The sequence below is a fragment of the Idiotropiscis lumnitzeri genome, chromosome 1 (genome assembly GCF_059441095.1).
Source record: "Idiotropiscis lumnitzeri isolate Australia: NSW breed Sydney's pygmy pipehorse chromosome 1, RoL_Ilum_1.0, whole genome shotgun sequence".
In the NCBI taxonomy this organism is placed as follows: Eukaryota; Metazoa; Chordata; class Actinopteri; order Syngnathiformes; family Syngnathidae; genus Idiotropiscis; species Idiotropiscis lumnitzeri.
The window spans coordinates 40777187-40794380 of NC_142391.1; the positions used below are offsets into that span (position 1 = coordinate 40777187).

At 40.8% G+C, this 17194-nt stretch overlaps 1 protein-coding gene across 2 annotated transcripts in view; it reads left to right on the forward strand.

Annotated features, from left to right (window-relative positions):
* The first annotated feature begins 1016 nt into the window (after positions 1-1016).
* sema4c (sema domain, immunoglobulin domain (Ig), transmembrane domain (TM) and short cytoplasmic domain, (semaphorin) 4C) overlaps positions 1017-17194 on the forward strand; it is an 87208-nt gene continuing 71030 nt past the window's right edge. The window contains exon 1 of one of the 2 annotated variants that reach the window (XM_088300998.1): positions 1017-1531. The gene's annotated coding sequence lies outside the window, so the exon portion shown is untranslated. The remainder of the gene's footprint in view (positions 1532-17194) is intronic. The other variant, XM_088300991.1, reaches the window with a different exon arrangement.

Below are 17194 nucleotides of genomic sequence, written 5' to 3' on the forward strand. Positions count from 1 at the left end.
AGAAAAAGAGCAGCAGAAGCAAAAGAAGTATAGGAAGAAGGAGAAGAAGAAGGAAAAAGAAGGACACTTTGGCAGCGAGACAGTGTTGGTCGGCGATGTCAAAGTGCATGCTGTTTTTTGGGCTTTTTTTTGTCGGGGTGGGGACGAAATGTGAGGACGAAATCGCATTAATGGTACGAAGACGTACAGGGACGGAGGACGATTACTTTTATGAATAAGGATGAAAGTAAGAGGACAGAAGGGTACCAAGGTTGAGGGCTAGGGTGGCGGAGGACGGCCCGGCAAAATGTAAAGTGCCCATCTATGGTGATGTCCTCCCATGGACCCAATACTTGCATAGGTTAATTGAAGACCCCGAATAAAGATGGAACAGTATCAAGGTTATCAGGTTATGAGTATTATTACCATACAACAAATAGAAAAAAAGATCCATGTACGAAAACATTGAAACTTTTATTTTGTATCCAAAACATATATATAAAATCGGCAACCCTGTATAAAAAACAACCAGCAACAACCAAACTATATTTCCAAGAATGCAAGACCTAATATAATGTACTGGACAAATCCAATGCACAAGAAATCAACCAAAATTCAGTCTCAAAATTCCCAAAATGTGTTTTGAGGTGCTTGTATTTTTTCGATTTCTGTTTAAAGTGGAACTGTCTTTCCAACTTGGAGTGCCAACTTTGTCAACCTGCCAATTGCTCATTTAGAAATCGGTTAAAAAGACCAGGGACGTGTTTAAGTAAAAGGTCATACTCCTGGTTGGGGAGCGCCTCCTGAACAAGCCTTCGCTTTACACACGTACATAAAGGAAGTGGTCTTCATCAGGCAGCTAATGTCCGCCGGGGGCCCCCTTCTCGCCTGTGTTGGGGTCCTTGTTCTGAGAGGCCAATGGGCGGGGATCCATTTGTCTGCTTTTGAAAAAAACGCACCCGGGTCCTGCTGCGATGCGTGCTGCACAAGCGCACGCTGCGCCACACACACTCGCACACGAGCTCACGCACGCGCACGCATTCCCACTCGCACACTCATTTTCAGCAGTCTGGCACAGCGACGCATACAGCAACACTGCTACTCAAGTCCGACGGGTGCTTTGGCTCTGGAACTTCTTCTAGAGCGACATAGAGGCAGGTTTTTAAACTCCTTCAAGACTCTGGATCATAAAATTGCACTCTATTTTCTTTGCCTTTTTTCCCTCCCCATTTTCTCCTCCTCCTCCTTCCTCCTCTGGTTTCCTGTTACAAAGCGCGCACAGCCCAGTTCCTCCGTAGAAACTAAATGACGGGATCAGAAGCCCTGATTTTTCTGCATCGTCCGGACATTTTATAGCACAGGAGCAGAAAAAAAGAGGAAAGAGAAGACGGCGTGACATTGACGAGGATGTGGAATGATTTATAACTCAAGAAAGATATACGAGAAACAAATCCGCTGTTACGAAAAAAGAAGAGGAGAAGGCTATTGGCTTCTATCGGCTGAGGAAACACATCATCGCCACTACCATCCACGTCGTTAGAGTCAGAACAAGGTAAGTTTTTATTCATCTTAACGCTGATGATGACGAGGAAGACGCGGTGTAGTGCGAGTGTCGGACTCTCAATTGTTTCCGTTGTGCTTTATTGTAAATCTTGGCATACATTGGATTTTTTGTATGCATTGTTTTCGCAAATAGTCTTTTTTTCGGGGGTTCATTGTGGTGCAACTTTATCTCCATTCATAGCGCAGTGTAAACAAAGCGCACTGCGGTCAGCAGCAGTTGGAGACGAATCAACTCAGGGGTTAGAATCAACTCACTTCAAAATTGACGAAATTCGAGCTTTCACTAAAAGGACACGCACTCGATTTTCGTCTGAAGAGACGATGATATGAATCTATAAGTTTGAAGTTTCAGACGCTTTTGTATTGCGTGTGATTATAGCAACAGTTTTCTTTAGCTGATGCTTTGCAGCTTTTAGGCATGTTGAAGGAAAGGTGATTACCGAGGATGCATCCTGCACCTTTCAATCAGCCCTATAATATTCCTTTCAGTTAAACAAAATATATGCCATACCAAATTGCATTATGTGAGCCAAAATTTTACACTCCTAAATAGTTTAAAGACCTGTTGTCCCCCTCTGGTGTTTTGCCTTAATGAGGAAAGTATTAGCTTTGCTTGAGTGATTATTGTAATTATTGAGGTGGAGGCAGGACTCACGGACGGCAAGGAGATTTTTTTTAAGGGAAAAAAGTGGTGGCTCCGAGGGGGGTTTCTTTAACAAGAAGAATGGTGCCAGTGCCTGTTAACTAACAGACAGCGTGGGAGGGCGTGGTGGGGCTTGGTGGGAGAAGTTCCTGTTAATGGGATGGAGGAGAAAGGCTGTCTTAATTTGCCATCTTTTGGAATTTAAATTATATTTCCTCTGTGACTTGAGTCACATGTTTATTACCTGTCATTTGTTGTCATTTTTTATTGTGGCTCACTGAAACAGTGGCAAAGATGTATGACATCAAAAAAAGCAGAATAGTGGAATTATGGTTGGCGCATCTTCACAGTTGAGAAGTGCCATGTTTGCATCGGACAGTTTTTTGCGATGTTTGCATGTTCTCGCCATGCGTGAGTGGGTTTTCTCCAGCTCTTTCGGTTTCCCACTATAAAACATGCATGTTTGTTTCATTGTGTGATTCATAGTTTGTTTACCCTGTATGTGCCCTGTGGTTGGCTGTTGACCAGTCTTCTTGCTTCTTGCCCAAAGTCACTTGCAATAAGCTTGAGCTCACCCACCACCATAATGAGCACAAATGCAATATAGAGTTAAAATGAATGGATGGGGAGGCTGTTTGTAAGCTAGAGTTTGACTTTAGGATTGAGTGTTGCAGAGGACAATCTACTTGAAATTCGGTTTACTTAGTTTTGTACTTTGTCAACTCACATTCAAAGCCCCATAAAAATAGACAATCTTTGTATAGAAATTTGCACAAAAAAAAAAGCATTAAGAATTAGTTTTCATCCACAACACGTATAACAAAGACACACGCACATGCACACACACGCAGACACACGCATACACAGGTGGCCCATGGCCCGTGATGTTAATGACTCCATTGAGAGAACTATAGGACTCCTGCCGACTTGATATCTTCATTGTCGGAAAGACAATGGACTCCACATCCTGACAGCTAGCCTCCTTCCCATGTTGCCCCATGCACCCTTCGTGTTCCTCTCTCTCTTGTTCTCTCCCACTCTCTCTCTCTCTCTCTCCCTCTCACTCACAAACACTGATCTCTTTGTAAATATTCACATATATATCCACTAGTCACACGAACAAAAGCCCACATGCAACATACGCGTATATAAGTGGGCATGTTTATGTGGTTTTGCACTACGTCTATATTATGAACATGTTGCGACACTATAACAGATTTGTTTTTTATAATCGATTTTTCTTCCGTCATCCATTTTCTATATTGATTATCCTCACTCGGATCGCATGTGAACTGGAGCCTATACGGGTTGACTTTAGGTGAGAGGTGGGGTACTGCTCCCAGCGAATTGCAGGATTGATTTCAATTAGTTTGTAGTCTCAAGAAGTACATGTCAGTTTTGGGAAGTTGAGCATCAGAACATTGCAGACCTCCTCTAATAATTCTAATTGGGATGACACTAGTGTCAGAACAGGAGTTCAGAACATTCTTGAAAAAGTGCTTCCATTCCATTCAAAATAAAACAACCAGTCAACTAAACATCAATGATAAAAAAAACGTAAATGATAAAATTGGCGCATTGATTTGCTCTATTTCATCCTGCATGCACATCAACCAGCTGTCTTCACCTCTGTTGCTTTTATATTTTCCGCATGTGTACGCATACTGTATGTGACAGAAATGTGTGTTTTGACACCAAAGGGTCAACATTGCGTCATTTGCGCTACGTTGCCTCTGTGCCAGATGTCCCCCGCCTGCTCTGTTTCATTGTCATCAGTGTGTCACATGCATCACGTCAACGCAACAGATACTGGAGGCCACATGGCAAGCAGCTGAATGCACAGTAAACTCCCGTGATAATGGGATGATTCCAGGTTATGTAACTCAAGAGACGATTCACGTACCAGACCACACACATAAGCCATTCAGTCCTTGTTCAGGCCTGATATGTCTCTGCGAGAGCAAGATGCATCTGAATTTGCTAACGATATAACGTTTTGGATGGTTGCAAGTGCTTTTTCTCTTTTTTTTGCGCTTCCTTTGCTGAGCAACAGCACCAACTCCCAGCAGTCAAAACAGCGAGCTCGCAACCTTGATGATTTGATTCAGCCTCTGTCTGCATTCCGTTTCCTTTAAAAAGCCCTTTCAAAGGCAGATTAGATTTTGTTTTAGCTGCTGTGTGTTTTGCGCTTGCTGCCATGCGCACTGCAACTCTGATGCCGCCTCAATAGTCTGACCCGACTCAGTTAGCTGTGACGCTTCACAGTGTGCGCTTGTGTTTGCGTACTAAGTTATGGTTCATGTCAGGCCAGATGCAAGGTCTAGAGAGTTGAACAGATGGGTCGTGTGGATGTGAACCTCTGCGTATGAATGTGCGTGTATTATGGTGTGCGTGTGTGTGTGTGTTTGTGTGCCACAGGGTAACAACAGGAGGTAAGGCTAGGCTGGACTTCCTGATGTTTCGAAATGAAGAAACACAAGCAGTTTGTGATAATGTTATTTGTCAAGGGGTGCTTGAATGCGCCAGTATTATTAGTGCTATTGATTCATTCATTATGATGGCGGATACTCACTGGGCACTTCATTTGGTACTTGTGTACACATCTAATGACAATACTTAAACTATCACACGTGTTGCCTTCACCCTGAATAATGCTCCGTATAAGTGACATTGTCAGTGAGGTTTTGCTTTAAGAAAGTGCAGTCCACCATGATGCTGGAACTCAATACATCATCATGTGTGTAATATACTACATGTGTTATTATTTTAAACCTGCATCTGAATGAGAAAGAAAAATTATACTGTTGCAAAAGAAAAAAACAGTTTCGCTTTTACCCTCACTCACAGTACACTTCACAAACTGTAGTCCGCTCTGAGCACTTTAACGCCTGTTGAGACATTTCTGTCAGGCCGCTGGATGATTCCGGAGGGCTTTGGCAGGGGCTGTGATTGCAGTTGTTCCGAGACAAGAAGCTTTTGCTCCTCTTGCAACTTACCCTTCCCTTTGATCTCTCTCTCTCACTCTCCCACTCTCTCTCTCTCTCTCTCTCTCTCTCGCTCTCGCTCTCTCTCTCTCTCTCTCTCTCTCGCTCTCGCTCTCTCTCCCTCTGCCAGCATATGCCTCCATCTTTCCTCCTTGCTGCTTGTTTTAGCTCACTCCAGGTAGCGTACTGAGGCCCTTTTTGCATTGCCAGAGAGTGAGCACTTAGCACTTATAGAGCTCAAATTTAATTGATCAGACAAGTGCGTGGTCAGCGTGTTTTTTTTAAGTGAATGTGCCTGAGGAAAGCTGTGTAATAATCCGTATGGTGTCTCTAATTGCACTGCTTGTGCTTTAAATGTCCCAGCAGAAGAAAATCAATTCAGTTAAATTAAATGAATTCTTGTCTGAATCATCTTCCAAAAGGCTTTTGTAAACTCACGTTATAGAGCATATGGTCGTAATAAATATTTGTCACTCTCTATGAATGATGCAGTCCAGCCCCTTCAGCGGCAATCAATAAATGAATAAACCTTGAGGGGGACCTTTTTCCAAGAAAGTCATCCTGGTGGAAAATTCAATATGGTACACACTCATGGTCCTAAAGGCAAATCAGAAGAGCAAGTATACTCTTGGATGAACCAAATCTTTTCTCCATTTGAATATTCGACAGGATAAACCCTTCATTCTGATCTGTAATTTCCCCTGCAATCAGGGTGATAGGTGTCGTTTTAAAATGGTCACTATACTGTTGGGCGGGTGTCACAATCCAACTCCTGTTATCAGACACATTTGAATGCTCAGATGACGTAAAAGAAGCTTCTTGGGGCACCTTATAATGGCCACACTTCTGCATAATGTATGAATGGTTAGATTGGAGTGGAGGAGAGGCCTGACCCGCTTACTTACTTCGTACCAGCTGACCACTATTGGCCATCTGTTCACAACCAGCCCCTGTCTTTATTTTTGTCTCTCAAGCTAGCCACCATCACTGTTTTCCCCACTCCCTTTATATTAATGCATTTGCAGTATCATACTTTAGGGTCTTCTGAGACTGATTTAAAGGAGAATATAGAGCATCATAAATGTTCACCTTTTGTTCACAGGAGGAAGAGCTCAAAGACAGTGACCTTTAAGAAAGTGTGCACCCATAAATGCCCTAAATTATGTCTTATATGAATGTTCACTAAAGATGTGTGAAGTTATAGACCATGAGCCATGAGGTCATTTCATCAGCGTTTGCAAAGCCATGTTGACATTGCAGGACTTGCCTTGTCTTCAGTGCACTGCACTCTTCACGGTGTACGAACTCTCCTACATCTTCTATTTCTACTTCCAAGGTCCAATGAACAATAACAACAAAAATGCCTGATAACTGTGTGGAATTAGTGCCTTATTTGGCAGTGTTGATCGAACGGCAACATTTTACTGAGTAGCTTAATGCAGAAATGACATTGTGTGTGATATTGCTGCATGGCAATCTCCATGCAGAAACTGTCCATTCATTTTCTGGACCAATTGTCCTCGTTAGGGTTGTACTGGAGCCTGTCCTAGCTGACTTTGCGTGAGAAGTGGATTGGTTGCCAGTCAATCACATGGCACAGACAAATAACTATTCAGACATACGTTCACATAGAATGAAGAGTTTAGAGTTTTCAAATCACAACATGGGAAGTCAACATGGAGTCTTGACTGTGAGGCAGTCTGCTAACCGCTACTTCAATGTACTGCCGACCCATTTGTGGTAAATGGCAACATGTAGGTGTAGGATAAGTCCTTCAGAAGCTCTCGAAAGGATAGTTTTGACATCTATGCTGCATTTCGATGAAGGAGGGCTAGATTGACTTTTCCTAGTTTAAAGTCACAAATTTCCACTTTTCTAGAATGTGTTTATGAGACACCAGCAAAACAAATAAACATCAATCAAAATTAATGGTGTAGTTTGTAGTCACATTGTTTAAGTTTTCTATTCATGTTTGTGATGTCCAGTTATTTATGTCCATACCTAAAGAATAGCTGACATACTGTACATACATGAATGTTAATGACTAAGTGCAAAAGTTTTTTCTGGAATAGTACAATCTGATGTTGTCTTTCCCCATTTTTTTTTAGAGCATTGTCATCGTTCATGTTTTATTGTGTTTCTTGGCTCTATTCATCATGGCTTTGATTGAAACCTTAAAGCCTGTTTGGGGAGAGATGATACAATACTCAGTGAGAAATCTTGTACATGAGCCAACTGTGTTTCGGGGGCACTGTGTAAGGTATTCACTGTGTAAGGTAAACTGTTTTCAGAGCCCAGTGGCTGCAAGTTTTGTTTGCACTGACTCAGCAGATGTTTTGAGGCTGATGTTTTTGTATTCTTGTCTTATTACTGTATTTATTTTGGTTTTGGTGACAGGTCAAAATTGTTTGGACGGTCAAACGAATGCATATTGTTCAAAGTCAGTGGCACAATTTCTTTGCAAGTCTGTATGCGTGTTATTTTTGAATGCTTTTGCATAGTCAGCCGATGCGTTGTTTCCGAGATAATGTGTCCAGATAGTTACAGTCAACTAGTAGTGTGTGCGTATGTGTTTTCTTGGTGGTATCAAGACCATGGTATTTTGTTTTTATGACAGCCTTTTTTTGGCATTGTTCTTCTCCAACCGAGCTAGCCCTCCCAACTGTGGGACTGCCAGTTAGTGGGCAGGAAGTTCTGGTAGCATGCTGTTTGAGAGCACCCACATACAGTAATGCAGACTCTGTTCTGCATATACAGCCAACTCCCATGCTGTCGTCTCATAAAGTTTTAAAAAGACAATAAAAAAAAGTTATCCTGTGGCTACGAGGCTGGTAAGCTGCATCTTTATCCAGGAAGGAGATTCAGCCAGGCTAATGGCCTCTCTCCGGGGTAGGTACTGTACAGGGGCCAGTGCAGGGTTATCAGCAGCAGGAAGCCCCCTGCATGGGAGCTCTATTAGAGCTTCCATGAGCTTGAGTGTGGGCGAAGCTTAGTTCTGGGAAAACGCAAGCAACTTTGGCCTTTTCCAAGCTGTGATTTTTGTGTTCCCATTTTAGCACCGGTTAACTCTAAATACACATTTGACTTTTGCCCTTTGATTCAATTGTAAGATTATACACCCTGAACGAGACAGACAAAGTAGGAAAGGTGTCAGGATGCAACTTTTTCACTTTTGATACGTACCGATATTGCAGCCTAGAGTACTGTCTGATACAGTTATCGATCCAATATAATATCAGCATGAATAGCACACTAGTCAGCAACAGTCCGTATGAGAAAATACAACCCATTTATGCAAACATTTGGTTAAATAAATTCAAACTCAAACATGTGAATGTACAGCACATAAAATAAATTAAAAAAGATAATAGATTAATAAAATAAATAAATCAAATAAATAAATTAAAGCACCCTTAGAAATAAACCCAATAAAGTCAATACAACAAATGATGCTCTTTGTAAAGAGAATGTCTGCTATGGTGTGGGGAAGGTGGTAAGGTGCATTCCCTTTAACTGACGAATACGATTCCAACTCGTGTATGCCAGGATGGCCAGTCTGGAAACATTGGAACACACACGCCACTGCTGCTTTTCTTCATTAAGCAGTAAGCGATACAGTGCTCTCAGCATCTGCTGACTCGAACCTGTCGCTGCCTCAGTGTTCTTACAAAGATTTATGAAACACTGCTCCTTTTTGCTCCAAAAAATAGATACAGGCTCAAATATCTTGTCTGGGCAAGCAGTTGTTTTTTTGTTGACAATGCGCCCTTCTCACTGGGACTGTCGCCTTAACACTATATACGCTTATTCATTTCTGGAGGGGAAATACTGGATCACATTAGTTATACAAATGTGGGGGACTGACCGTCAAAAAAGGGTCAAGTGCCCAGCTCTGACGATACCGGAGCGTTCTCATAACGTCAGTATTTTGTTTCACTTTTAAAGGAAAGCGGTCTGCCTACTTTCCAAAATTGACACCAGTCCATAATTGTCTTTGTTTCCGAGTGTATTATTGTAAACAAATGTAGCACATTAAACTCTTTAAACTCCAACCAGTGTGGAGTTGGCGTTGACAAATGGGCAGTTCAAAGCTTATTTAACCCATGGGTTGATAAGGCTATCTCTGGTTTACATCTTATTGGCCCCACCTTGAGTCCAGCACTTGCATCTCTCTTGAGCCCAGCTGTATCAGCAGATGAAGCTATAAAAGTGCTGTTGTTGAGAAGCTAGTCTGTGTTGGGGAGGGGAAACGTTTATGAAAAGAAAGATAGTCTCTCACCCTTAACTCCACTGCAGAATCACCTTTGACCCAAGGTGGTGGCACTTCTCTAGTGCAGCTCTTTTTCCCAGTCTACTGCTCTTACCTTGATGGCAGACGGTCTGAACAGATTTAGATAAATAAACGGTGAGACACGGGGACACTCGCTGGGATGAAGTCACAGCGATGACATTGGAGATATAAAAGTGGAGAAAGACACAAATGGGGAACAATATGACTGGTGGGAGAGAAAACAAGATTGGGTTGCGTTGCCAGGTTAGTCGCAGCATGCCCAGACAGGCAGTCTGACAAAACAAGATAAGAGATGGTCGTGGTCATTTTGTTCTTTCTTGGTCTTTTTATTTTTTCCCCTTTATACCAACACAGCTTCATGTGCATTTATCCACCATAGGGCCTATTCTCCCGTTTGCGCTTAAGTCAATTACTTATGCGCCTTTCTTGTGCACTTTCAAGGTGTGGCCGTGCATAAACTGGGAATCCGTGCGCAGGCGGAGAAAGAGGTATGACCCTTTGAATTATGAGGATTCCTGCACGTCCCGATTGTGGAGTTTTCCTGAGACATTTGAATTCGGTAGAGAGCCATTTAGAAAATACACCACACTTTAAATTTGAAATCAATGTGGATTAGATCCAAAGGTTCACTAGTGACAAATTTGAGGCTCATGTAAGAGGCTACATTGAAGGAGCATTTTCATTTTCATTCTATAGAAGTAATTTAACCAGAGCACTGTGCTCCATATTTGGAGTTTCTCCCTTAGTAGAAAAGCGAGTGAGATGGCGTATTGTTTAATATTGCCTGGCAATGTATCTCGTCGCACTTCTATGAATTTCACGACCAAAACCTAAGGCAGTGTTGCTACCATTACAATGGCGGCAGTAGTTGTTATTTGCGCTTTCAGACAAACTCCAAGCTGCCAGCACTAATCAGCAGCCGCTCTGTCATGTGGCTGTCAGCAGTGGAGTCCAGAAGCAGTTAAATGAATCAAAATATGCAATCTGACGTTTCAACCTTCAAGAGGCGCTAGTCCTTTGTACAGCCTTGTGAGCGGGGAAGAAAAATAAGACCTTAAGACGCACACGATTTGACAAGGGGGCTCCACACAGAATGTAAACATTTCATGAAGGTGCGTAAGTGGCACGCTTAAGTCGATCGGCAAATCTGCACAGCCCAAAATGTGCTCACCACCTAATTAGACCACCTCAATCTTCTTGATTCTTTAGCGTATCGAGATATTTTTGAATTGGATATCTTTAGTGCCAAATCACTGCCTGGATGCATGGAAGGAAGGAAGGGAGGTTAAGACCAGAGCCGTAAAAAATGTCAGAAACATGACTTGCTTTGGTAACCCTTGTGAGGGGGAGACGAAGACATTTTGGATAATTGTATGCTTACAACTTTGTGGCAACATTTTGGGGAAGGCCCTTTTCTGTTCCAGCATGACTGTGCCCCAGTGGACTAAGCAAAGGCCGTAAAGGCCTGCTTGAGTGAGTTTGCTTTGGATTGAGCTGATAGACTCCACCTCGTCACCATTAAACAACTGATGGTGACGATCTCTCTTGTCCAAACTTGGTGACTGATTACCAAACAAACTTGTCATCTTTGCTTCATTGTCATTGTATCAATATTGTAGTTTTGTTACCTTTCGGAGTCGCTTTACCCTCTCAACTGTTCCCATGCTGCCTTTTTCAGCCCAAAAACACACACCTGGCATATGGAATAATTTACCACGCCATGTTTTATGTACCAATTAGGTAAAGACTTTTTTAAGGAGACCAGGGAGGAGGGAAAGGCAATCTCTTTATTGCGATTTTTAAAATGAAGCCAGACCAGCTGCGGTAAACGCACCATGATGCACACGCACGCACACACGCACCCCAAACTCCTCTCAGCCTGTTTGTGTCAAATAATCAATAACACTTTTAAAAAAGGCCTGAAACTAATAGGAAGAGACAACGAGGAAGAAAGGGGGGTGAATATCAATTAAATGCAAACAAAGCCATCTTGCATTCTATCTGCCGATCAGTTCCTCCCCTCTTAGTGCAGAAATTGCTATTTGAGTACAGTATTACGAGGCAGAATCTTATCAAATTAAACCAAATGAGTTATATCGATTCCCTTTTTAAGATGAATATTCTTTCAGTCTGACACCACTCTGACTGTATTCTTTTTGCTTTTTGACATTTCTACTGCTTAACATCTTTGATTTGCGTAGCAGGGTGAGGTTTCTTGAATAATTTGTTTTGCTCCCTTTGGGAGATGGCTTAGCTGTTTAATTAATTGATTTTGAAATTCACTTAGCTACTGTATGTTGGGGTGTTGGGGTGTGTGTGTGTGTGTGTGTGTGAGTGGGTGGATAAGGGAGACATGTTTGCACGTGAGTTATTTGCTGTTTTCTTCACCAACGTTCCCCTGACACATTGATGGATCACAGGAGGGTGTGTGTGCGTGCGTGTGTGGGTGTGCGTTCCTCTGAGGGTGTCTCTATGTACATGTAGCTGGCTACTATATGTAGTAAATCTAAATACAATAGACATTTTTAGACTGGATTGCACCGCAGAGTCATCCAAAGTGGCAGCCACTTATATTGCATTGTGTGCTGAAGTAGATAGTAAAATTATTTTCCTGTGTTCAGTATTTAAAGGGGACAGATTATGGAAATTTCACTTTTTAATTGTTTACAAATGAATAATTGAGTCTCTAGAGGGCCTGCCCACTCATCAAGTGTGAAATTAATCAACCAGGTGTATTGTAGAGTTGTGTCGTTAGCAAACAAATCTTTTCAGTGAACAGGAGCGAATGGATCACTTCGTTAAGTGATTTGCTCTTTTCTTAGTTCATTTGAGCTCAGCCATACGCATGTCGTTCATCTTCTCGACCGATGACCAATCAGCAACCAGAGTCAGATTGCAGAGGGATTTCTCTGAAAATACTGTCACACTATTGGCGTTCACAAACAATTCCGAGAGTGAACGTGATGTCATTTCCCGTTCACAAACATGTCAGTAAACATGCTGCCATTTCCTGTTCGCCAACGATTCAGTGCGTGAATTTACTATACTTCCATTCTCATTCATACATTACAGATGCAATGTTTTTGTGTGGGTGTGTTTTTTTTGGGGGGGGGGGGGGGACTGGCGAACGATTCGGTGAATAAATGTTTTGAATGATTCATTTTACTGATTCCAATGACTTAGTTCACTGAAAAGAACTGTCATGCCCATCACAAGTATATTGTCACTGGTTGTGAACTTGTGACCATTTTGTGATGGGCCTTTTATGTTGTCACCTTTATTTTCTTAGATTGGGCATGGCCTCTTCTCTCTCAGTATTTAAACTCGAGTTGCTCAGAACGAGTTTTTTTATTCCGTGCCCTCTGCATCCAACCCGACTCTCTGTTATTACTTGTTTTTTTTTGTGAATCAAGACTTTTACTTTTCCACTTGTGCGTCCTTCTCCTCACGTGACAAAGGAAATTGTTGTCTATTTCTGACATATGTGGAATAAGTACAGTGTACATGACCTCTGTACATAAATTGATGTACACATAGCCGTGTGAAAATACTTTAAAAAAGTAGAAGTACTTATTCAACTTATTAACCAAAAGTATAAAAAGTGTAGACCACAAAGTGCCACGACTGGAGTTTGACACCTATGTTGTTGACCAGGAGTGGGCAAACTTTTTGATTGGCGGGGGCCACAATGGGTTCAAAAATTTGACAGAGGGGCGCAGTTGGATGGAGTGTTTTGGTAACCTCACCTCATCTGAGAAAAAAAAATACATTTAATTTTAAATGAAAGTGATTGAAAGCATTGCAACAAAATATCTGTGTTTAACACACCAGAATATTTAGAAAATAAAACATTAACAAGGTTTATTCATTTAATGTTTTCCAAGTTCGGCGGGCATCGTTAATTTGCTGCCGCTTCTCCCGGCAACAAATGAAAGGTATAGCTCGCTAATTCAGCAACAAAGATTTACTTTTTACAGCACCAAAACGCACAACAACTGGCCAGGATAGTACCTTCGCCCACAAAGTGACACAGGATTCTGGTTTAGGTAAACCATTTTAAACTTTTATGTGGTTAGAAGTTTTATTATATTTTATTTTCTTCTTCATGATACGATTTTTGATGTTGATAGTCCGGAGCAACTTAAGGTTAGAAAAATAAGGTAAATTAAAATTGATTTTTACGGATTTTTATAAAAACATTTCTGGACACTGACAGGATGATTAGGGTTTAACTCACAACAGGTCAAAACCAAAAAAATGCTAAATTAACTTATATAATTATAATTCACCTGTATTATGTGTCTTTTTTTTCAAATTAGAAAGAGAATTTTTAACGGCAGAAGCTGGTGATTTTTAGGCACACTGCTTTCGCTCCAAATGATTCTTGAGGCAACAACAAGAACACTAATTCTTCCTGGTTCACGTTCCTACTTTGTTCTACTTTTGTTCACACAGATTAGTTATCCTGTGGTCAAAAGCCCTACTCATCATTTGCACAAGATCAAACAGTGGCCCCAAAAGTGAGTGTTTTTAACCAAGGTGTGACAGGCGGATGATAAGCGTGCTGTCAGTCTTTTTGCTTTGTGAATGTCAAAGACCTTATATTGAGACACCTGGGAGCTGCTTTAAATTGAGGACAAATATTGCGTAATAAGTCTCCTCTTGTGTCTGTGTACCGGAGCTCTTAGCAGTATGTCCATGTGTGTAATTTGTCTTTTGCTTCTGCTGCAAGGGCAGTTGTGTTGTTCTCCATCTGCTGTGCGTTGTTATTGAATGCCTCATGTATTATGCAGAATCAACATAGTCCATTTGTAAGCTGCTTTCACTGTGGAGTATTGCTTCAGGTTTAGGCCTCATGAAGATTGTATTGCTCTTTGTTGGGCCACTTGAACATTGAAGAACTGATTGTGGCTTTGCTGTGTGCTGCCAGGTCCACACCGTCTGTCACACTGTGTGTTTCTTTCTCTGTTTGAATATGTATGCATTTGCTTTGTGTCTGTGTGTGCCGCTTCCTTTGTTTCACTGAGCCTGCATGACTCTTTCTTTGTGACTGCAGTGGGAATGGGAATTAGCGTTTGTGCGTTCTAATGTCTTTGTGCCTCTGTTGGTGAATATTTCTACCTGTATGGTTGAGTGACAACAAACATTCAGTGGAACATTCTCACACATTAACACGAACCGTGTTCAAACATTTCATCCCGCTGCATCACATGCATGCGCACACACACACGCACACAACCATTAAGTATAAATTGCATGCTGTTTTAGTTTATGATGATGATTTATATGCCTGTCACATAAAGTTAGGCCAGCTGTTTCCTCCCGACGCAAACGTTAACCTAAAACAATTTTGTTCAATAACTTCATATGAAATTGTTTCTTGTCATTCTTAGACATTCCTTCTTCTTCTTCTTGCTATATTCAATAAGTGGCCATTTTTTGCTTTGCATGAAAATGTTTTCCATGTTTTGGTCGAGTGTAGAAGACTAAAAGATGTCATTAATCACCATACAAATGATTTTAGACTTTCTAGTGAGGTTTTCTTTTGTCCCATGTTTATTTGTTTGGTACAATTCAGGAAAGTAGATAAGATTAGGTGACATTTGGTGCCAGCGCTTACATCTTTAAGGGGAAGCTAAGTTGGGCATTTATGCCAGTCAAAGAGAAAAAATTCTCACAGGACCAGACTTGAACGGCGTGGCCTGAATATTTTTTGGGATATGTAGGTTTTTAAGGGATTTTATGTGTTTGCTTGATAATCTAGTCCCAATGCTTTTTTAAAATGTATTCTCCTTTGTGAATAAAGTATTTTTCTGAAAATAAATACATTTTTATTGTTACTACAGTCTTTATTAGTATCATTATAATTAGTCTACATGTCAGTTGTGGATTTTGTTTTTTATTCAATTTTACTTTTGCCATGTTTTCCCTGTGTTTTCAGGTTATTGTGTTCACCTGTGTTTTCTCCTGTCCAGATGTTCCTCGTTATCTCGTTAGTTTTCTTGTATTCAGTTCCCTGGTCTCCTTTTTCATCATTGGAGGATCATTTCGATTTGGCTTTTGTTCCTGGCAGTTGTCACGTCACAATCTAGTCAATTTGGTCTGAGTATTTGTTTCGTTGCATTTTGTTTTTCGGACTTTCATTAATTTAGTGTTTTGCTGTGATTGCTTGAAGACACATTTTTACTCTTTAGCTTTTGACTCAACATGAGAGACTGTCGCTGTTCTTCTGGAATCTAATGTTTACGTGTTTTAATTTGTGTTCTAATTCCCCGCTAATTTATATTACACCATACGGAAAGTGCTTTGTTGCAGCTGCAGCTGTTGTGAAATGCGCTATATAAACAAAGTTGTATTGTATTGTATTTTGCAATGCAAAACCTTTTGAGAGCGCATCTGCCTTGCCTCACTGCTTCCCTGCACCTCAACAACACACATCCATGACAGAAGGACAACTTTGACGCAAATAGTAAAAATCTGTATCCCCTCAAAAGGGATTTGTAATTGGGAATAAATACCACAAAATGGTGGCAAAGCACATAAAACAAAGAGGATCAATAAGTATCAACACCATGATTCTAGCATGTACGCAAGTATGAGCCCATGTCACATTCTTTAACCGGAAGTCAGTAAAATTATTAAACACAAAGTAAACACCTTCACACGAGGTTTAGCATTAGTATTTGCGCGCATGTAAGCCTAAATAACACCCTAGCGCATGCTGCCATGGTGTCACTTAGAGGCATAAAAATATGCACGCCAGCAATTTACACAAACAGTGTCAATCTCAGTGACTCTGTTATGGAATACAGACGTATTTTAAAGCAAAGTAGATTACATGGGCTATTTGTAGCAACATTGAGTCGGGAGAAGAATGGTGCTTCCAGTGTCACTTTTTACTGCACACAAAGTGCGTTCAAGGACTGCTTTCAAAACAGGACATCTCAATTGCAGGTGAAAACGCCTCAATGAATTAAGCCAACGCCAAGAGTCCACCAGTCAACACCGAAGTAATTCTTTAATGACTTGGGACTGAGTATGACAACAATGAAGTCAAGATTTTAAGTGAATAAACAGAGAATTGGTTAAAGATATGAATCCCCAAATGTGTGGCTTTCCGAATCTCTAATGGCAAATATACAGTTATATAAATTCACTGTACTGTAATGAAAAAATAAGCAACATAGTAAAACAAAATCTATGGGCAAATATAACTAATAAACAGATAAGTGGAAAAAAAGGAAATGGCACCTTGGGTAGTATATTTTCCAATGATATAAACAATAATATTTACTTTTCATACGTACACAAGGGAGGCATCGATCTTCTCAACAACAAGTAAGTGACAACTTAAGAAAACAACTTAGCATATAATCACAAGCATGAATGTAAACAAACATCTATTAAGTGACTTAAAGGGGAAACTCCAAGACACGACAAATTGCTTTATTTGAAGTTTGTTCATCAGACTGTCATTCTGTAAATTATGTCACTTTTGATCCAAAGTTGACATTGACCAATGTGTCAAAAGTGTCCTAATTTACCGAATGACACTTAATGACATCTGTCATAAGGTTTCATCCATGTTCATGTCAAGTGTCATATAATGATTATGAGTCTTGTGAACAAACATCAAATAAAGTGTTACCGAAACATCTCACTGCAACAGACTGAGGTGCAGACAAATTATATGACTTTGTTGGCTTTTGCATACGAACTACAGACTTATTAAAT